This window comes from Bos taurus, chromosome 4 (assembly GCF_002263795.3).
Source record: "Bos taurus isolate L1 Dominette 01449 registration number 42190680 breed Hereford chromosome 4, ARS-UCD2.0, whole genome shotgun sequence".
Taxonomy (NCBI): domain Eukaryota; kingdom Metazoa; phylum Chordata; class Mammalia; order Artiodactyla; family Bovidae; genus Bos; species Bos taurus.
Window position 1 is genome coordinate 5,916,650 of NC_037331.1, and position 17,078 is coordinate 5,933,727.

The window sequence follows — 17,078 nt, forward strand, 5'->3', positions numbered from 1 at the left end:
GAAACATTTCCTTTTTTTTTTTTCCTTTGATCCATGTTGCCAGTATCTCTTCTTGACTGGAGAGGTGAATCCATTAATGTTTAAAGTTACTGCTTACGAAAGGAGTACTGTCATTTTGCTGTTTGTTCTCTGTATTTCTCATACCTTTTTGTTCCTCATTTCTTCCATTCCTGCCTTCTTTTATGTTTAGTTGATTTCTTATAGTGACACTTTTTGATTCCCTTCTCATTTCCTTTGTAAAGTTCTTTACTCTGTGGCTCCATTAGAGATGAAATATAGCATCTTATTATAACAATCTAATTATAACTGGTATCAACTTAGCTTCATTCAAGTATATACACTCTCCCTCTTTACAACTCTGCATTCCCCTTAACTTATTGATGTTCTAAATTATATATTTAGAGGCTTCCCTGGTGGCTCAACAGTAAAGAATCTGCCTGCCATTTCAGGAGATGTGGGTTTGATCCCTGGGTCAGGAAGATCTCCTGGAGAAGGAGATGGCAACCCACTCTGTATTCTTGCCTGGGGAATCCCATGGACAGAGGTGTCTGGTGGGCTACAGTCCATGGGGTTGCAAAGAATGAGATGTGACTTAGTGACCAAACAGCCACAACAAATTTTATCTTTAATATTGTGTGCCCAATAACATAATTGATCATTGTTCTTATGCATTTGTTTTTTAAATTTTACAGAAAATAAAAATAGTGGTTACAAGCCAGAATTGCCATAATTCTGACATTTATACCCACTGTGTGTTTACCTTTACTAGAGATCTGTATTTGTTCATCTGACTTGGAGTTATTGTCTAGCATCCTTTAATTTCTACTTTAAAAGGACTCCGTTTAATATTCCTTGTAGGACAGATGTACTGGTAATGAATCTCTTCATCTTTTCTTTATCTTGGAATGGCTTTATGTCTCCCAAATTTTTAAAGGACATTGTTGCCAGATATATAATTCTCAGTTGACACTTTTCCCCCAGCACTTTAAATATATCTTCCTACTCACTGCTGGCTTCAGGAGAGAGAAATTAGCTTAGTCTTATATAGAATCATCAAGGCAAAGACAGAGAATACCTTCTATTTTGTCTTCTTTTTTGAGAAGTGTGTTTTGTTTTACTAAAAATTCAATTTCTTTAATACATATGATTAATTAGGTTGAGTAAGGGATAACATTCTGATAATGTGTGGCCTGTAAGGTATACATTTGTCCCTAGCTTTAGTGGCACTTCACACATTTTGTCATGTTTTATTTTCATTTCCATTTATTTCAAAATGCTCATTTCTTCTCTGATTTCTTCTTCAGGCAATTGATTATTAAAACTGTGTTTAATTACCAACTGTTATGGAAATTTCCAGAGGTCTTTCTTATATTGAAATCTAATGTAATTCAATTGTTAAAGGGAATGTGTGGTATGTGAATACTTTTGGGGCTTTCCAGATGGCACTAGTAGTAAAGAACCCTCCTGCCAATGCAGGAGACATAAAAGCCAATGCAGGAGACATAAAAGCCAATGCAGGAGACATAAAAGCCAATGCAGGAGACATAAAAGCCAATGCAGGAGACATAAAAGCCAATGCAGGAGACATAAGAGACGCGACTTTGATCCCTGGGTTGGGAAGATCTCCTGAAAAAGGGTATGGCAACCCACTCCTACAGTCCTGGTGGGCTACAGCCCATAGGGTCACAAAGAGTCAGACTTTTTAATTATTGAAACATGTTTTCTGCTATATGTTTCTGGTTATATTCATGCCCTTATCATTGTGAGGTATTTTTTATTCCTTGTAATAATCTATCCTCTGACTTCTGTTTTGTCTAATATTAATACTACCAACTACAGATTTATTTTTATTGGTGTTATCATGGATTATCAGTCATGGTTCCACTAGAGAAGACAGTCAGTAGGAAATACATATGAGAAATTTATTGCAAGAAATTGTTTGATATGATTATGACAACTAGTGAGAGAATTCCAAAATTTATAGGACAGGCTTTCAGGAAGGGCAGGCAAAAAACTGTTGGCCACGGTCTGAAGCTGCAGCCCACAGGCAGAATTTCTTCTTATTTAGGGGAGTTGTAGTACTGTTGTTAGCCTTTTGACGGATTAAAACAGTCCCACCAGTTTATCTCATTTACTTAAAGTCAACTGATTGTAAACAATCATCTTATCTACAAAGTATCTTTACAGCAATGCCTGGATTAGTGTTTGATTGAATAACTAGTGAGTATCACTTAGCCAGGTTGACACATAAAATTGATCAGTACAAATGCTGTATCGTTTACTAGACCTTTACTTTAAACTTATGTCTTTATGTTAAGATGTACTTATTTAGATAACATGTAATTTTGATCTTGCTTTTCTAAATCTAGTCTGTCAGTGAAGTGAAGTGAAGTCACTCAGTTGTGTCCAATTCTTTGGGACCCCATGGACTGTAGCCTACAAGGCTCCTCTGTCCATGGAATTTTCCAGGCAAGAGTTCTAGAGTGGGTTGCCATTTCCTTCTCCAGGGGATCTTCCCAGCCCAGGGATCGAACTCAGGTCTCCCGCGTTGCAGGCTTTACCGTCTGAGCCACCAGGGAAGCCATTATTAAAGTTCTTTAATAATTCAATTCAATTTTTACATTAATATACCCTAACAGCAAAGAACTATCCAGGAAATGAGTCTTAGTAGATAACTAAGACTTACTTGTAAGTCTTAGTAGATAACTAAGGCTTAGAAGAAAAGCCTCCATTAACAAACTGGGATTTAACATTCATTGAAACATCTCTTCCTCCTTAAAATCACCATCATTTGTACCAAATCTAACCAAATTAAGACCTGTTTGTAGTATAGATCTGTTCTCAATAAACTTGGCCTGATGACTTATATAACCATAATTGATCATAGACTTTTGTGCTTTGCTGAGACTTTTATAGAGTCTCAGACTGAACTTTTTTTTTTTATTATAAATTAATTATTTTAATTGGAGGCTAATTACTTTACAATATTGTATTGGTTTTGCCATACATCAACATGAATCTGCGATGGGTGTACATGTGTTCCCCATCCTGAACCCCCCTCCCACCTCCCTCCCCATAGCATCCCTCTGGGTCATCCCAGTGCACCAGCCCCTAGCACCCTGTATGGTGCATTGAACCTGGATTGGCAACTCATTTCACATATGATATTATACATGTTTCAAGGCCATTCTCCTAAATCATCCCACCCTTGCCCTCTCCCACAGAGTCCAAAGACTGTTCTATACATCTGTGTCTCTTTTACTGTCAGACTGTCAGACTAAACTTTTAAAATAAAGCCTTTCAGGGCTAGGAAAACCATCGTTTCACTTCAGTCATTCAGTCGTGTCTGACTCTGCGACCCCATGAATTGCAGCACACCAGGCCTCCCTGTCCATCACCAACTCCCCGAGTTCACCCAGACTCATGTCCATTGAGTCGGTGATGCCATCCAGCCATCTCATCCTCTGTCGTCCCCTTCTCCTCCTGCCCTCAATCCCTCCCAGCATCAGAGTCTTTTCCAATGAGTCAACTCTTCGCATGAGATGGCAAAGTACTGGAGTTTCAGCTTTAGCATCAGTCCTTCCAAACAACACCCAGGACTGATCTCCTTTAGGATGGACTGGTTGGATCTCCTTGCAGTCCAAGGGACTCTCAAGAGTCTTCTCCAATACCACAGTTCAAAAGCATGAATTCTTCAGCACTCAGCATTCTTCACCGTCCAACTCTCACATCCATACGTGACCACAGGAAAAATCATAGCCTTGACTAGACGGACCTTTGTTGGCAAAGTAATGTCTCTGCTTTTCAATATGCTATCTAGGTTTGGTCATCACTTTCCTTCCAAGGAGTAAGCGTCTTTTAATTTCATGGCTGCAGTCACCATCTGTAGTGATTTTGGAGCCCCCCAAAATAAAGTCTGACACTGTTTCCACTGTTTCCCCATCTATTTCCCATGAAGTGATGGGACCAGAGGCCACGATCTTAGTTTTCTAAATGTTGAGTTTTAAGCCAACTTTTTCACTCTCCTCTTTCTTTCACTTTCATCAAGAGGCTTTTTAGGTCCTCTTTACTTTCTGCCATAAGGGTGGTGTCATCTGCATATCTGAGGTTATTGATATTTCTCCCGGCAATCTTGATTCCAGCTTGTGCTTCTTCCAGCCCAGTGTTTCTCATGATGTACTCTGCATATAAGTTAAATAAGCAGGGTGACAATATACAGCCTTGACGTACTCCTTTTCCTATTTGGAACCAGTCTGTTGTTCCATGTCCAGTTCTAACTGTTGCTTCCTGATCTGCGTATAGGTTTCTCAAGAGGCAGCAGGTCAGGTGGTCTGGTATTCCCATCTCTTTCAGAATTTTCCACAGTTTATTGTGATCCACACAGTCAAAGGCTTTGGCATAGTCAATAAAGCAGAAATAGATGTTTTTCTGAAACTCTCTTCTTCCATGATCCAGCGAATGTTGGCGATTTGATCTCTGGTTCCTCTGCCTATTCTAAAACCAGCTTGAACATCTGGAAGTTCATGGTTCATGTATTGCTGAACACTGGCTTGGAGAATTTTGAGCATTACTTTACTAGCATGTGAGATGAGTGCAATTGTGTGATAGTTTGAGCATTCTTTGGCATTGCCTTTCTTTGGGATTGGAATGAAAACTGACCTTTTGCAGTCCTGTGGCCACTGCTGAGTTTTCCAAATTTGCTGGCATATTGCGTGCAACACTTTTGCTGTATCATCTTTCAGGATTTGAAATAGCTCAACTAGAATTCCATCACCTCTACTGGCTTTGTTTGCAGTGATGCTTTCTAAGGCCCACTTGACTTCACATTCCAGGATGTCTGGCTCTAGGTGAGTTATCACACCACTGTGATTATCTTGGTCGTGAAGATCTTTTTTGTACAGTTCTTGTGTGTATTCTTGCCACCTCTTCTTAATATCTTCTGCTTCTGTTAAGTCCATACCTTTTCTGTCCTTTATCGACCCATCTTTGCATGAAATATTCTCTTGGTATCTCTGATTTTCTTGAAGAGATCTCTAGTCTTTCCCATTCTGTTGTTTTCCTCTGTTTCTTTGCATTGATCACTGAGGAAGGCTTTCTTATCTCTTCTTGCTATTCTTTGGAACTCTGCATTCAGATACTTATATCTTTCCTTTTCTCCTTTGCTTTTCACTTCTCTTCTTTTCACAGCTATTTGTAAGGCCTCCTTAGTCAGCCGTTTTGCCTCTTTGCATTTCTTTTTCTTGAGGATGATCTTGATCCCTGTCTCCTGTACAATGTCACGAACCTCCGTCCATATTTCATCAGGCACTCTATCAGATCTAGTCCCTTAAATCTATTTCTCACTTCCACTGTATAATCATAAGGAATTTGATTTAGATCGTACCTGAATGGTCTAGTGGTTTTCCCTACTTTCTTCAATTTCAGTCTGAATTTGGCTATAAGGAGTTGATGGTCTGAGCCACAGTCAGCTCCTGGTCTTGTTTTTGCTGACTGTATAGAGCTTCTGCATCTTTGGCTGCAAAGCATATAATCAATCTGATTTCGGTGTTGATCATCTGGTGTTATCCATGTGTAGAGTCTTCTCTTGTTTTGTTGGAAGAGGGTGTTTGCTATGACCAGTGTGTTCTCTTGGCAAAAGTCTTTTAGCCTTTGCCCTGCTTCATTCCGTATTCCAAGGCCAAATTTGCCTGTTACCCCAGGTGTTTCTTGACTTCCTACTTTTGCATTCCAGTCCCCTATAATGAAAAGGACATCTTTTTTGAGTGTTAGTTCTTAAAGGTCTTGTAGCTCTTCATAGAACAGTTCAGCTTCTTCAGCGTTACTGGTTGGGGCATAAACTTGGATTACTATGATATTGAATGGTTTGCCTTGGAAATGAACAGAGATCATTCTTTCATTTTTGAGATTGCATCCAAGTACTGCATTTCAGACTCTTGTTGACCATGATGGCTACTCCATTTCTTCTGAGGGATTCCTGCCCACAGTAGTAGATATAATGGTCATCTGAGTTAAATTCACCCATTCCAGTCCATTTTAGTTCACTGATTCCTAGAATGTTGACATTCATTCTTGCCATCTCTTGTTTGACCACTTCCACTTTGCCTTGATTCATGGACCTGACATTCCAGGTTCCTGTGCAATATTGCTCTTTACAGCATTGGACCTTGCTTCTATCACCAGTCACATCCATAGCTGGATATTCTTTTTGCTTTGGTTCCATCCCTTCATTTTTTCTGGAGTTATTTCTCCACTGATCTCCAGTAGCATATTGAGCACCTGCTGACCTGGGGAGTTCCTCTTTCAGTATCCTCCTATCATTTAGCCTTTTCATACTGTTCATGTGGTTCTCAAGGCAAGAATACTGAAGTGGTTTGCCATTCCCTTCTCCATTGGACGACATTCTGTCAGCCCTCTCCATCATGACCTGCCCATCTTGGGTGGCCCTGCAGGGCTTGGTTTGGTTTCATTGAGTTAGACAAGGCTGTGGTCCATGTGATTAGACTGACCAGTTTTCTGTAATTATGGTTTGTGTTTCTGCCCTCTGATGCCTCTCGCAACACCTACCGTCTTACTTGGGCTTCTCTTACCTTGGACGTGGGATATCTCTTCACGGCTGCTCTAGCAAAGCGCAGCCACTGCTCCTTACCTTGGACGAGGGATATCTCTTCACAGCCACCCCTCCTGACCTTGAATGTGGAGTAGCTCCTGTTGGCCCTCCTGTGCCCGCGCAGCCACTGCTCCTTGGACGTGGGGTTGCTCCTCTCAGCTGCCGCCCCTAACCTCGGGCATGGGGTAGCTCCTCCCGGCTGCCACCCCTGACATCGGGCAAGGGGTAGCTCCTCTCGGCCATGCTTCTGCATGGTCTGTCACAGTCGGTGCATTTCCCTGCGGAAAGCCATGTCAAAGGCTATCACGGATTTTGCCTAACAGATCTAAGTAATTTCCTCCCTTCTCAGGGTCTCCAAAATTCCTTGAGATTTCTGTACCTGTTATTGAGATAACCTTCCTAACTTATAAAGTTACTGGAAACTAAGAGCTTCCAATCTCTGGAGAGTTTAGATATAGAGAAAAGATAAATGTTTCAATTTGTTTATAAAATATGTCTTTTAGTTGGGATCTTTAAACCCAATTTACTATAACTGCTCTTATTGTCAAGTTCAAGTGTATCATCTCACCACTTTATGTTTCCCCAACTTATTTTTTGTTCCTTTTTTACTATTTTTCTGCATTCGATTAAATCAGTTGAAGTGTTTGTTCTTCTACATATCTGCCTTATTGACCTGTTACAACTCTGTGTGTTTTTATTGTAATGGTTATTTTAGGTTTATAGTGTATGTCATTAATTTATCACAGTCTGTATTTATTATTATACCACTTCATATAAAGTATAAGCATCTTAAAATATACTTCCATTTCTTCCCCTCCTTATTGTTGACTTCCATCCAGTTTAGCTTACCTGTGTCACAAATCCCACACTATGTTGTTCTGTTTATTAAACAGTTTATCTTTTATGGGGATCAAAATAATAAGAAAAAGTTACATGTATTTGTTGTTCAGTTACTAAGTCATATCCGACTCTTTGTGACCTCATGAACTGCAGCACACCAGGCTTCCCTGTCCTTCACTATCTCCCTAAGTTTGCTCAAATTCATGTCCATTGAGTTGGTGATACCATCCAACCATCTCATCCTCTGTCATCCCTTCTCCGCTTGCCCTCAGTCTTTCCCAGCATCAGGATCTTTTTCAGTCAGTCGACCCTTCCCATCAGGTGGCCAAAGTATTGGAGTTTCAGTTTCAGCACCAGACCTTCCAGTGAGTATTCAGAGTTGATTTCCTTTAGAATTCACTGGTTTGATCTCCTTGCTGTCTAAGGGACTTTCAAGAGTCTTCTCCAACACCACAGTTCAAAAATATCAATTCTTCAGCACTCAGCCTTCTTTATGGCCCAACTCTCACATCCATACATGACTGCTGGAAAAACCATAGCTTTGACATATATGGACATTTGTCGGTAAAGTGATAACTCTGGTTTTTAATATGCTGTTTAGATTTTTCTTCCAAAGAGCAAGTGTCTTAATTTTGTGGCTGCAGTCACCCTCTGAAGTGATTTTGGAGCCCAAGAAAATGAAATCTGACACTGTTTCCACTTTCTCCGCATCTATTTGCCATGAAGTGATGGGACCAAATGCTATGTTCTTCATATTGTGAATATTGAATTTTAAGTCAGCTATTCAGTTTCCTCTTTCACCTTCACCAAGAGGCTCTTTAGTTCCTCTTAGCTTTCTGCCATTAAAGTGGTATCACCTGCATATCTGAGGTTGTTGGTATTTCTGCCGGCAGTCTTGATTCCAGTTTGTAAGTCATCCAGCCCAGTGTTTCTTATGATATATTCTACATTTAAGTTAAATAAGCAGGGTGACAGTACACAGCCTTGACATACTTGTTTCCCAATTTTGAACCAGTCCGTTGTTCCATGTCCAGTTCTAACTGTTGCTTCTTGACCTGCACACAGGTTTCTCAGGAGGCAGATAGGGTGGTATGGTATTCCCATTTCTTTAAGAATATTCTACAGTACTTACCCATCTAATTATCCTATCAGTTAGTCTTCATTCTTGGTGTAGACTCAATTCCATGTACAATTCTCTTCCTATGGCCTGAAGGATTTTATTTAACATTTCTTCTGGTGTGAGTTTGCTACTGATGAATAGTCATATTTTTTTGTTTTCATTTTTGAAAGTTTTGTATACTGGATATTGAACATATTTAAATGTTGACCCTGTATTCTCACTTGAATTGTTCCAGTTGGAAACCTGTATCATCCTCATTTTGTTCCTCTATGCAATATGTGGAGGAATATGGTTTTTTTTTTTTTCGAGAATTCTTTTAAGATTTTCTTTTTATTATGCTTTTGAGGAATATAAATATGATGCATTTTGGTGTTTTTTTTTTTTTGTGATTCTTTGTTAGTAGTTTGTTGTTGAGTTTCTTGGATTTGTGGACTAAGTGATCTTCAAATTTGGAAAATTGTATTTATTCATGGGGAACACATATATACCTGTGGCGGATTCATTTTGATATTTGGCAAAACTAATACAATTATGTAAAGTTTAAAAATAAAATAAAATTAAAAAAAAATACTAGGCTAAAAAATGTGAAGAAGGAAAAAAAAATTTTCCTATTAACTACTTTTTCTCCTCCTGAGTTTCCAAGTAAACGTGTATTAAACTGACTGATACTTCCCTTATCAATCCAATTAATGGCATCTCTGAAAAGCCTCCAACTAGTATCACACGTAGTTGGGAAAGCCTGTGGGCCCTGACAACTGGAAGAGAAAAGGAATGCCAACTCTCACCACTTTTGGTGAATACTTTTCTGAACATTCTAGGAAGACTAATAAGAAATCAAGATCATGAAAACTGTAAATAAAGCACTGAAACTGTCTTTATTCATATGTGAGAAGAATGGGTATGAAAACTCCTAAAAATAAAAAATAAACACTCAGAACTATGAGTTTTAGCAAGGCCACGCTAAAGTGATTTAACTAGAACACAGGTGACGCTTCCTGTGAAGGCCTCGACAATCTATTGTCTTAGCTTCTGCTCAGATATATCTATTATCAGAATTTGATATTTTTTACCAAACTTCAGGATTTTATGCTTTCAACCCTATTGTGGCAGTCAACACTAGCAAATAATTGGTTTGCATGATAATCAATGAGTAGTGTCTTATCTTAAATAACTTCTGCAACTTGCTTTGTTTGGGCTCAACATTGACATACAATTTAGTATACATGTTGAAATTACGCAGTTTAATGACTTGGACTGTATTCATCCCTGAAACTATTACTGTGATAAAGAAGAGGATCTCTGCCATAATCCTGAACTTTGCTTATACCTTTTTGTAATCAGTCCTTCAGTATCCATTCCCAGGCTAACTTTGATATTGTGCTCTGTATCACTACATATTTACATACATTTTATAATTTTTAATAAGTGGACTTATGCAGTATATGTTCAAGCTGGTTTTAGAAAAGGCAGAGGAACCAGAGATCAAATTGCCAAAATCCGCTGGATCATGGAAAAAGCAAGAGGTTTCCAGAAAAACATCAATTTCTGCTTTATTGACTATGCGAAAGCCTTTGACTGTGTGGATCACAAAAAACTGTGGAAAATTCTGAAAGAGATGGGAATACCAGACCACCTGACCTGCCGCCTCTTGAGAAATCTGTATGCAGGTCAGGAAGCAACAGTTAGAACTGGACGTGGAACAACAGACTGGTTCCTAATAGGAAAAGGAGTATGTCAAGGCTGTATATTGTCACCCTGCTTATTTAACTTATATGCAGAGTACATCATGAGAAACGCTGGACTGGAAGAAACACAAGCTGGAATCAAGATTGCCGGGAGAAATATCAATAACCTCAGATATGCAGATGACACCACCCTTATGGCAGAAAGTGAAGAGGAACTCAAAAGCCTCTTGATGAAAGTGAAAGTGGAGAGTGAAAAAGTTGGCTTAAAGCTCAACATTCAGAAAACAAAGATCATGGCATCCGGTCCCATCACTTCATGGGGAATAGATGGGGAAACAGTGGAAACAGTGTCAGACTTCATTTTTCTGGGCTCCAAAATCACTGCAGATGGTGACTGCAGCAATGAAATTAAAAGACGCTTACTCCTTGGAAGGAAAGTTATGTCCAACCTAGACAGCATGTTGAAAAGCAGAGACATTACTTTGCCAACAAAGGTCTGTCTAGTCAAGGCTATGGTTTTTCCAATGGTCATGTATGGATGTGAGAGTTGGACTGTGAAGAAGGCTGAGCGTCGAAGAATTGATGCTTTTGAACTGTGGTGTTGGAGAAGACTCTTGAGAGTCCCTTGGACTGCAAGGAGATCCAACCAGTCCATTCTGAAGGAGATCAGCCCTGGGATTTCTTTGGAGGGAATGATGCTAAAGCCGAAACTCCAGTCCTTTGGCCACCTCATGCGAAGAGTTGACTCATTGGAAAAGACTCTGATGCTGGGAGGGATTGGGGGCAGGAGGAGAAGGGGACGACAGAGGATGAGATGGCTGGATGGCATCACTGACTCGATGAACGTGAGTCTGAGTGAACTCCGGGAGTTGGTGATGGACAGGGAGGCCTGGTGTGCTGCGATTCATAGGGTTGCAAAAAGTCGGACACAACTGAGCAACTGAACTGAACTGAACTGATGCAATATATAATCTTTGTCTGAATTCTTTCACTCAGCATAATGATTTTGAGGTTCATCAGTATTATTGCGTGTAGTAATAGTTTGCTCCTCTTTATTGCTGAGTAGTCGTCCATTGTATGGATATACCACATTTGTTTATCCATTCAGCTGATGATGGACATTTGGGTTGTTTCCAGTTTTAGGCCATTACAAATAATGCTGCTATGAACATTCCTGTACAAGTCTTTGTGTGGACAATACCTATGACTGCGATTGCTGGGTCATACGGTAAGTTTATGTTTAACTTTACTTTTTAAAAAAAGCCAAATTATTTTTAAAGTGGCTGTAAAATTTTCATGTTCTACCAGCAAAGTTGTGGAGTTCCTGTTGTTCTATTTAATAAATATTTTCCAAAGCATAGAGTAGTCACTCTTTTTAATTTTAACCATTCTAATCTGTGTATGTGTAGTGGTATCTCATTGTGGTTTTAATTTTAATTTTCCTTTTAATAAGATATTTTCAAGTTTCTTTTGGATGTTGGTTTTCTTTTGCATAATGTCTGTTCAAATATCTTTGCAGTTTTCAAAGTGGGTTATTTGTCTTACTGAGTTGTTACAGAGTTCTTAGTTTAGTATGGACAAAAGTTATTTTCTGATATATATACTATGAATATATTCTTCCAGACTAAGGCTTGTAGTTTTGTTTTCAAAGCAAAAAGTTGAAAAAGTCCAGTTTATTAAGTTTTTTTTTTATTCTGTGGTTCGTTTTTGTGATTTAATAAAACTTTTCCTACCCTAATGTCACAAAGATTTCTACTGTGCTTTTTATTTAGTACTTTTGGGTTGAGCATTTAAGTCTATGCTTGAATTAATATTTCTGTTTGGTATGAGGATAAGGGTCAGTATTCATTTTTCACGATACAGGTAGCCCATCTTGGTGATCCAGAACCATTTGTGGAAGACTTTTCTTTTCTCATTAAATTTTCCTTGGTGTGTGCTAAGTTGCTTCAGTTGTTTGACTCTGTGTGACCCTATGGACTGTAGCCTGCCAGACTCCTCTGTCCATGGAAGTCTCCAGGCAAGAATACTGGAGTGGGTTTCCATACCTTCCTCCAGGGGATCTTCCCGACCCAGGGATTGAACCCACATCTTTACATCTCCTACATTGGCAGGCAGATTCTTTACCACTAGCGCCACCTGGGAAGCTCCTTGGTACTGCTGTCAAAAGTCAAAAATTATACTGAATTAATTCTGGTCCACTTATCCTTATATTTATCATTTCACCAATACCATGTGTCTTTATTAATGTAGCATTATAGTAAGTACTGGAGAAGGCAATGGCACCCCACTCCAGTACTCTTGCCTGGAAAATCCCATGGATGGAGGAGCCTGGTGGGCTGCAGTCCATGGGGTCGCTAAGAGTTGAACACGACCGAGCGACTTCACTTTCACTTTTCACTTTCATGCATTGGAGAAGGAAATGGCAACCCATTCCAGTGTTCTTGCCTGGAGAATTCCAGGGACGGGGGAGCCTGGTGGGCTGCCGTCTATGGGGTCGCACAGAGTCGGACATGACTTAAGCGAATTAGCAGCATAGTAAGTACTTTATTTAAAAATTTCTTTGCTTATTCTGTGTTTCTGAATTACTATAACATATAAGAATACAGTTGATTTTTAAATATTAACCTGGATCCAGTGTCTCTGTTTAATTCAAATGATGAGAGCTCATAATTATTTTCTAGACCATATATATATATTTTCAAGAATAAATATATCATCTTCAAATAAATTTTATTTTTTCTGATATTTGTGCCATTTTTTTCCTTGTTTTATTGCCAAGACTAGGTCTTCCAATACAGTGTTGAGTAAAAACAGGCATTCTTATCCTGTTTCCAATATTAGAGATAACTTTTTTGTTTTCAGAATGATATTAGCACTAGGACTGTCTTAGATACTTGTTTTCAGCTTGATGTAGTCCCTGACTATTATTTTCTTTTTTTAAGATGTATTTGTTCATTTTTGGCCATACTAGATCTCCTTGCTGTGTGCAGGCTTTCTCTAGTTGTGGCAGGCAGGGGCTACTCTTTGCTGCAGTGCACGGGTTTCTCATTGCAGTGGCTTCTCTTGTTGAAGAGCACAGGCTCTAGGTGTGTGAGCTCAGTAGTTGTGACTCATGGGTTTAGCTGCCTTGTAGCATTTGGGATCTTGCCAGAGCAGGGATTGAACACGTTGCCTGCATTGGCAGGCAGATTCTTAAATACTGTACCACCAGGGAAGCCCAGTCTCCTGCTGTTCTAAAGTCACGATCATGAGTAGTTAATGAATTTTGTCCCATTCTTTATCTGAATTTTTAAAAAATACATTTTTATTATATTAGTATAGAAATTTACGTTGGTTGATTTTCTAATGTTGAACTAACCTTGCATTCCTGAGATAAACTCTACCAATCGTGATCTTTTATTCTTTTGACTTACTGTTTTATTTCATTTGTTAATATTTATATCTTTTTCAACAAGAGTATTCATCTATTTTTTTAAATGTCTTTGTCATGTTTATGAAATAGTTATGTTGGCATCATAAAATGACTTGGGCAATTTTTCCTCCAACTTTATTTTCCAAAAGAGTTTCTGTAAAACTGATATTATTTCATCTTTTAATATTTGATGGGTTACTCAGGAAGGTGATCTGTTTCATTGATCTTTGTGTCAGTTTTTGTACCAAAACTTGTACTGTACTGTAGCTACTGAGTACTAAGATTGGGTAGTGTGATTCTCTTTTCTTCTCTTGCAAAGTTGTCTTAGCTATTCTAGCTCATTTGTTTTTTCTTATAACATTTTCAATTAGTTAAGCTGCCTTTTTTATATTATTTGATTATTTTAAGTATTATAGTTAAAACATTTAATGCCATTTTAGTTGTATTTGATTCATTTAGTTTCCTTTTTGACTGTGCTTTTTATATGTTTTTGGTAGTCTAAAGACTATACAAATTTAAAATTTCATTGTCTACTTAAGAGTTGATATTACACCAGTCCACAAAAATGTAGAAACATTACAATGCTTGAAATCCCTTATCTGGGTACCATCTCACTGCTATTTATTTTATAATCATATTTATTACTTATTGGTACACTGAAACAGCTTCCCTTGTGGCTCAGGTGGCAAAGAATCCACCTGCAGTGCTGGAGACCTGGGTTCGATCCCTGGGTTGGGAAGATCCCCTGGAGAAGGGAAAGGCTACCCATTCCAGTATTCTGGCCTAGAAAATTCCTTGGACTGTATAGTCCATGGGGTGGACACAACTGATTGACTTTCACTTTCACTTTTCACACTGAAAAGTTCTCCAAACCCTATTGTGATTTTTACTTTTAATAATCTTACATATTTAAATAACTTAAGGAGAAAATAGTCTTTCGTATTTATCCAGATGTTTTCCATTGCTGATGGAAGTTTCCTCTTCCAGATGTTGTCTGCCAGATATTATCTTTCACATAGTATCTTTCAGATATGATGTCATCTAAAAGAATTTCCTCAACAATTCTTGTAGAGCAGGTATGCTGGTGGCAAATTGTCTTAACTTTTCTCTGTCTAAAGATGATACTTCTCTATCTATAGATCTCTGTTCTTCATTTTTTGATGGATATTTTCTCTGAGTATAGAATTTTGGGTTGAAGTTTTTTTTTTTTTTTCTTCAGTTCTTAAAACTGTTGTTCCACTGTCTTCTGACCACTGCAGACTCTGATTTAGAAATCTACAGTCACTTGAATTGTTGTTTCCTTGTATATAGTTTGTCATTTCTGTCCAACTGCTTTCTGGATTTTTATTATATATTGTCAACCTTTTGAATGTGATATTTTTAGACATTTAAAAAAATAGTACCTGTTTAGGATTCTATGAGATCCTTGAATCTGTGAATTTGTCTTTCACCAAATTATGTAATATATTTATATATATTGCTAGATTAACTATTTCTCTTTTCTTCTTCAGTATTGACAGTGATACCCATATATTATGCCTATTGCTACTGTAATATAGGTGCCTGAGGGTTTAGTGTTTTTCAAGGTTTTCTGTCTGTTCTTCAGTTTATTTATTTATCTACCTTAGAATGATACTGTCTGATAGTTCAAGCATCTGTTATCTTGAGGTTAGCATTTGTTTATCTTTTCTCTTGTTAATAGGTCACATTTTCTTGGATTTTTAGATGTTGATTTACTTTCTAACATTATAACTAGTGAATGTTATGTTGTATATCCTCTGAATTCTGTTATAATCATCTGGAAAAGGTTGATGTTTTTGTTTTAGTAGGAAATCTAATTCAAATCCAGTTCAATTCTTCTCAAAGACTTTGTTATTGCTGGTTTGGGGTCTTTTCCCTGATTATATGTTCAGGAGTTAGACAGCAATTTGTATGGTTTCAGATCTAAGTTTAGTTCTCTAAAGTCCTTGTATGTTGGCTTGGGTCTATGTATTGTACATGTGGCACAGGAATTTTGCTGAGTCTTGTACAGGCTCATATACAGAAGTAAGGGAACTCTTTCTTAGCATCAGTTGCCTCCAAGACTTCCCTCTCACCCTGTTGTCTCTCTGGTCTTTATTCCTTGATTCCATCGAGCAGAACTGTGTCATGTCTTCAGTTGAAGTTTTATCTGCCTGTACAGCAATGCTTTGCAAATCAGTCAACCTTGGTGGCATGGCTGAGAGAGAAAATTAAAATAAATGAGACACTTGTCTTTCTGTGAGTTGCTTCTCTTAACTACCTTTACAAATTCACCTAAAGTCTTTGCTTTTTAGAGACCCTGAGGTAGTTATTTCGTTTTTAGTTCTAGTCTTAGTCGTAACCATTGGGCTGAAAGGGCACTAGCCCATTCAGCATTTGGCATTAGACCACCACCACAGCCGAACTGTAGCTCCCTGTGGGAAGAGTTGTAATTAAAACGGTTAATCGACAAAGTGCTTTTTGGCTTTTCTGGGTCCATTTTTATAATTTTATGGGCAAGATGTTTGTCCATTTTCTTTAAATGGTCAAATCTATTCCACAAACTTAGCAGTATTATCTTATTTTACCACTAATGTCATAGAATCTGTAGTGATATTTCTTCCATCATTCTGATGTTACTCATTTATCTTGACTAATTTGTTCCTGGTTTTACAAGCTCTAGTTGGAAATTTATGGATTTTATTAGTATCTTCAAGGAGCCAACTTTTAGTTTATTGAATTTTTCATTTATCTGATTTCTTTCTTATATCTGATCTTACTTTAACATTTTAAAAATATTACTTTTGCTCTCTTTCTCATCTGAAACAATGTGCTCCACTTTATTTAGTTTGAGAGCAGCATACTACATTGATTTATATCTTTTTCTTTTCTTATATAATTATTTAAGGCTATATGTTTTTCCCTGCCCTTGTTTTGCCTTCATCCCACTATTTAAGTTTTTCACTTGGTACAAAATGTTTTCTAATTTTCTTTGTAATTTTCTTTGTCCCAGGGCTCTTTTTGTAGTATCCTATTTAATTCCCATATAATTTATCATTTCCAGTGTATCTTTGTAGTGTTGATTTCTAACTATTTTTTTTCCTATTTAGAAAACATGATGTATATTACTTGGCATTTTTAGTTGTTTTGAGAAGTGTATGGCCCATCTTGATGAATGTTTCCATGTCCTCTTTAAAAATATTTATTCTGGCATTTAAGGTAGAAGTCAAGTTTTCTTTATCTCTCTTGTTCTGGTTTCCACTTGTTAAATCAATTTGTAAGAGTGAAATGTTGAAACTCAAAGTTGTAATTGTGGATTGGACTGTTTTGAAACTCAGTAATTATAGGTACCTAGGATTGCTATTTTTTTTCTTGATCAGTTGAGTCTCCATCATTATGTACTGATGCACCTTT

General features: G+C 37.8%; 1 protein-coding gene across 2 annotated transcripts in view; it reads left to right on the forward strand.

The window, feature by feature from the left end:
- Positions 1–17,078, forward strand: part of ZPBP (zona pellucida binding protein) — a 151,706-nt gene that overhangs the window by 106,940 nt on the left and 27,688 nt on the right. The window contains exon 8 of one of the 2 annotated variants that reach the window (NR_197968.1): positions 11,390–11,480. The exons of the other annotated variant lie outside the window; for it this stretch is intronic. The gene's annotated coding sequence lies outside the window, so the exon portion shown is untranslated. The remainder of the gene's footprint in view (positions 1–11,389; positions 11,481–17,078) is intronic. 2 annotated transcript variants of the gene reach the window in all.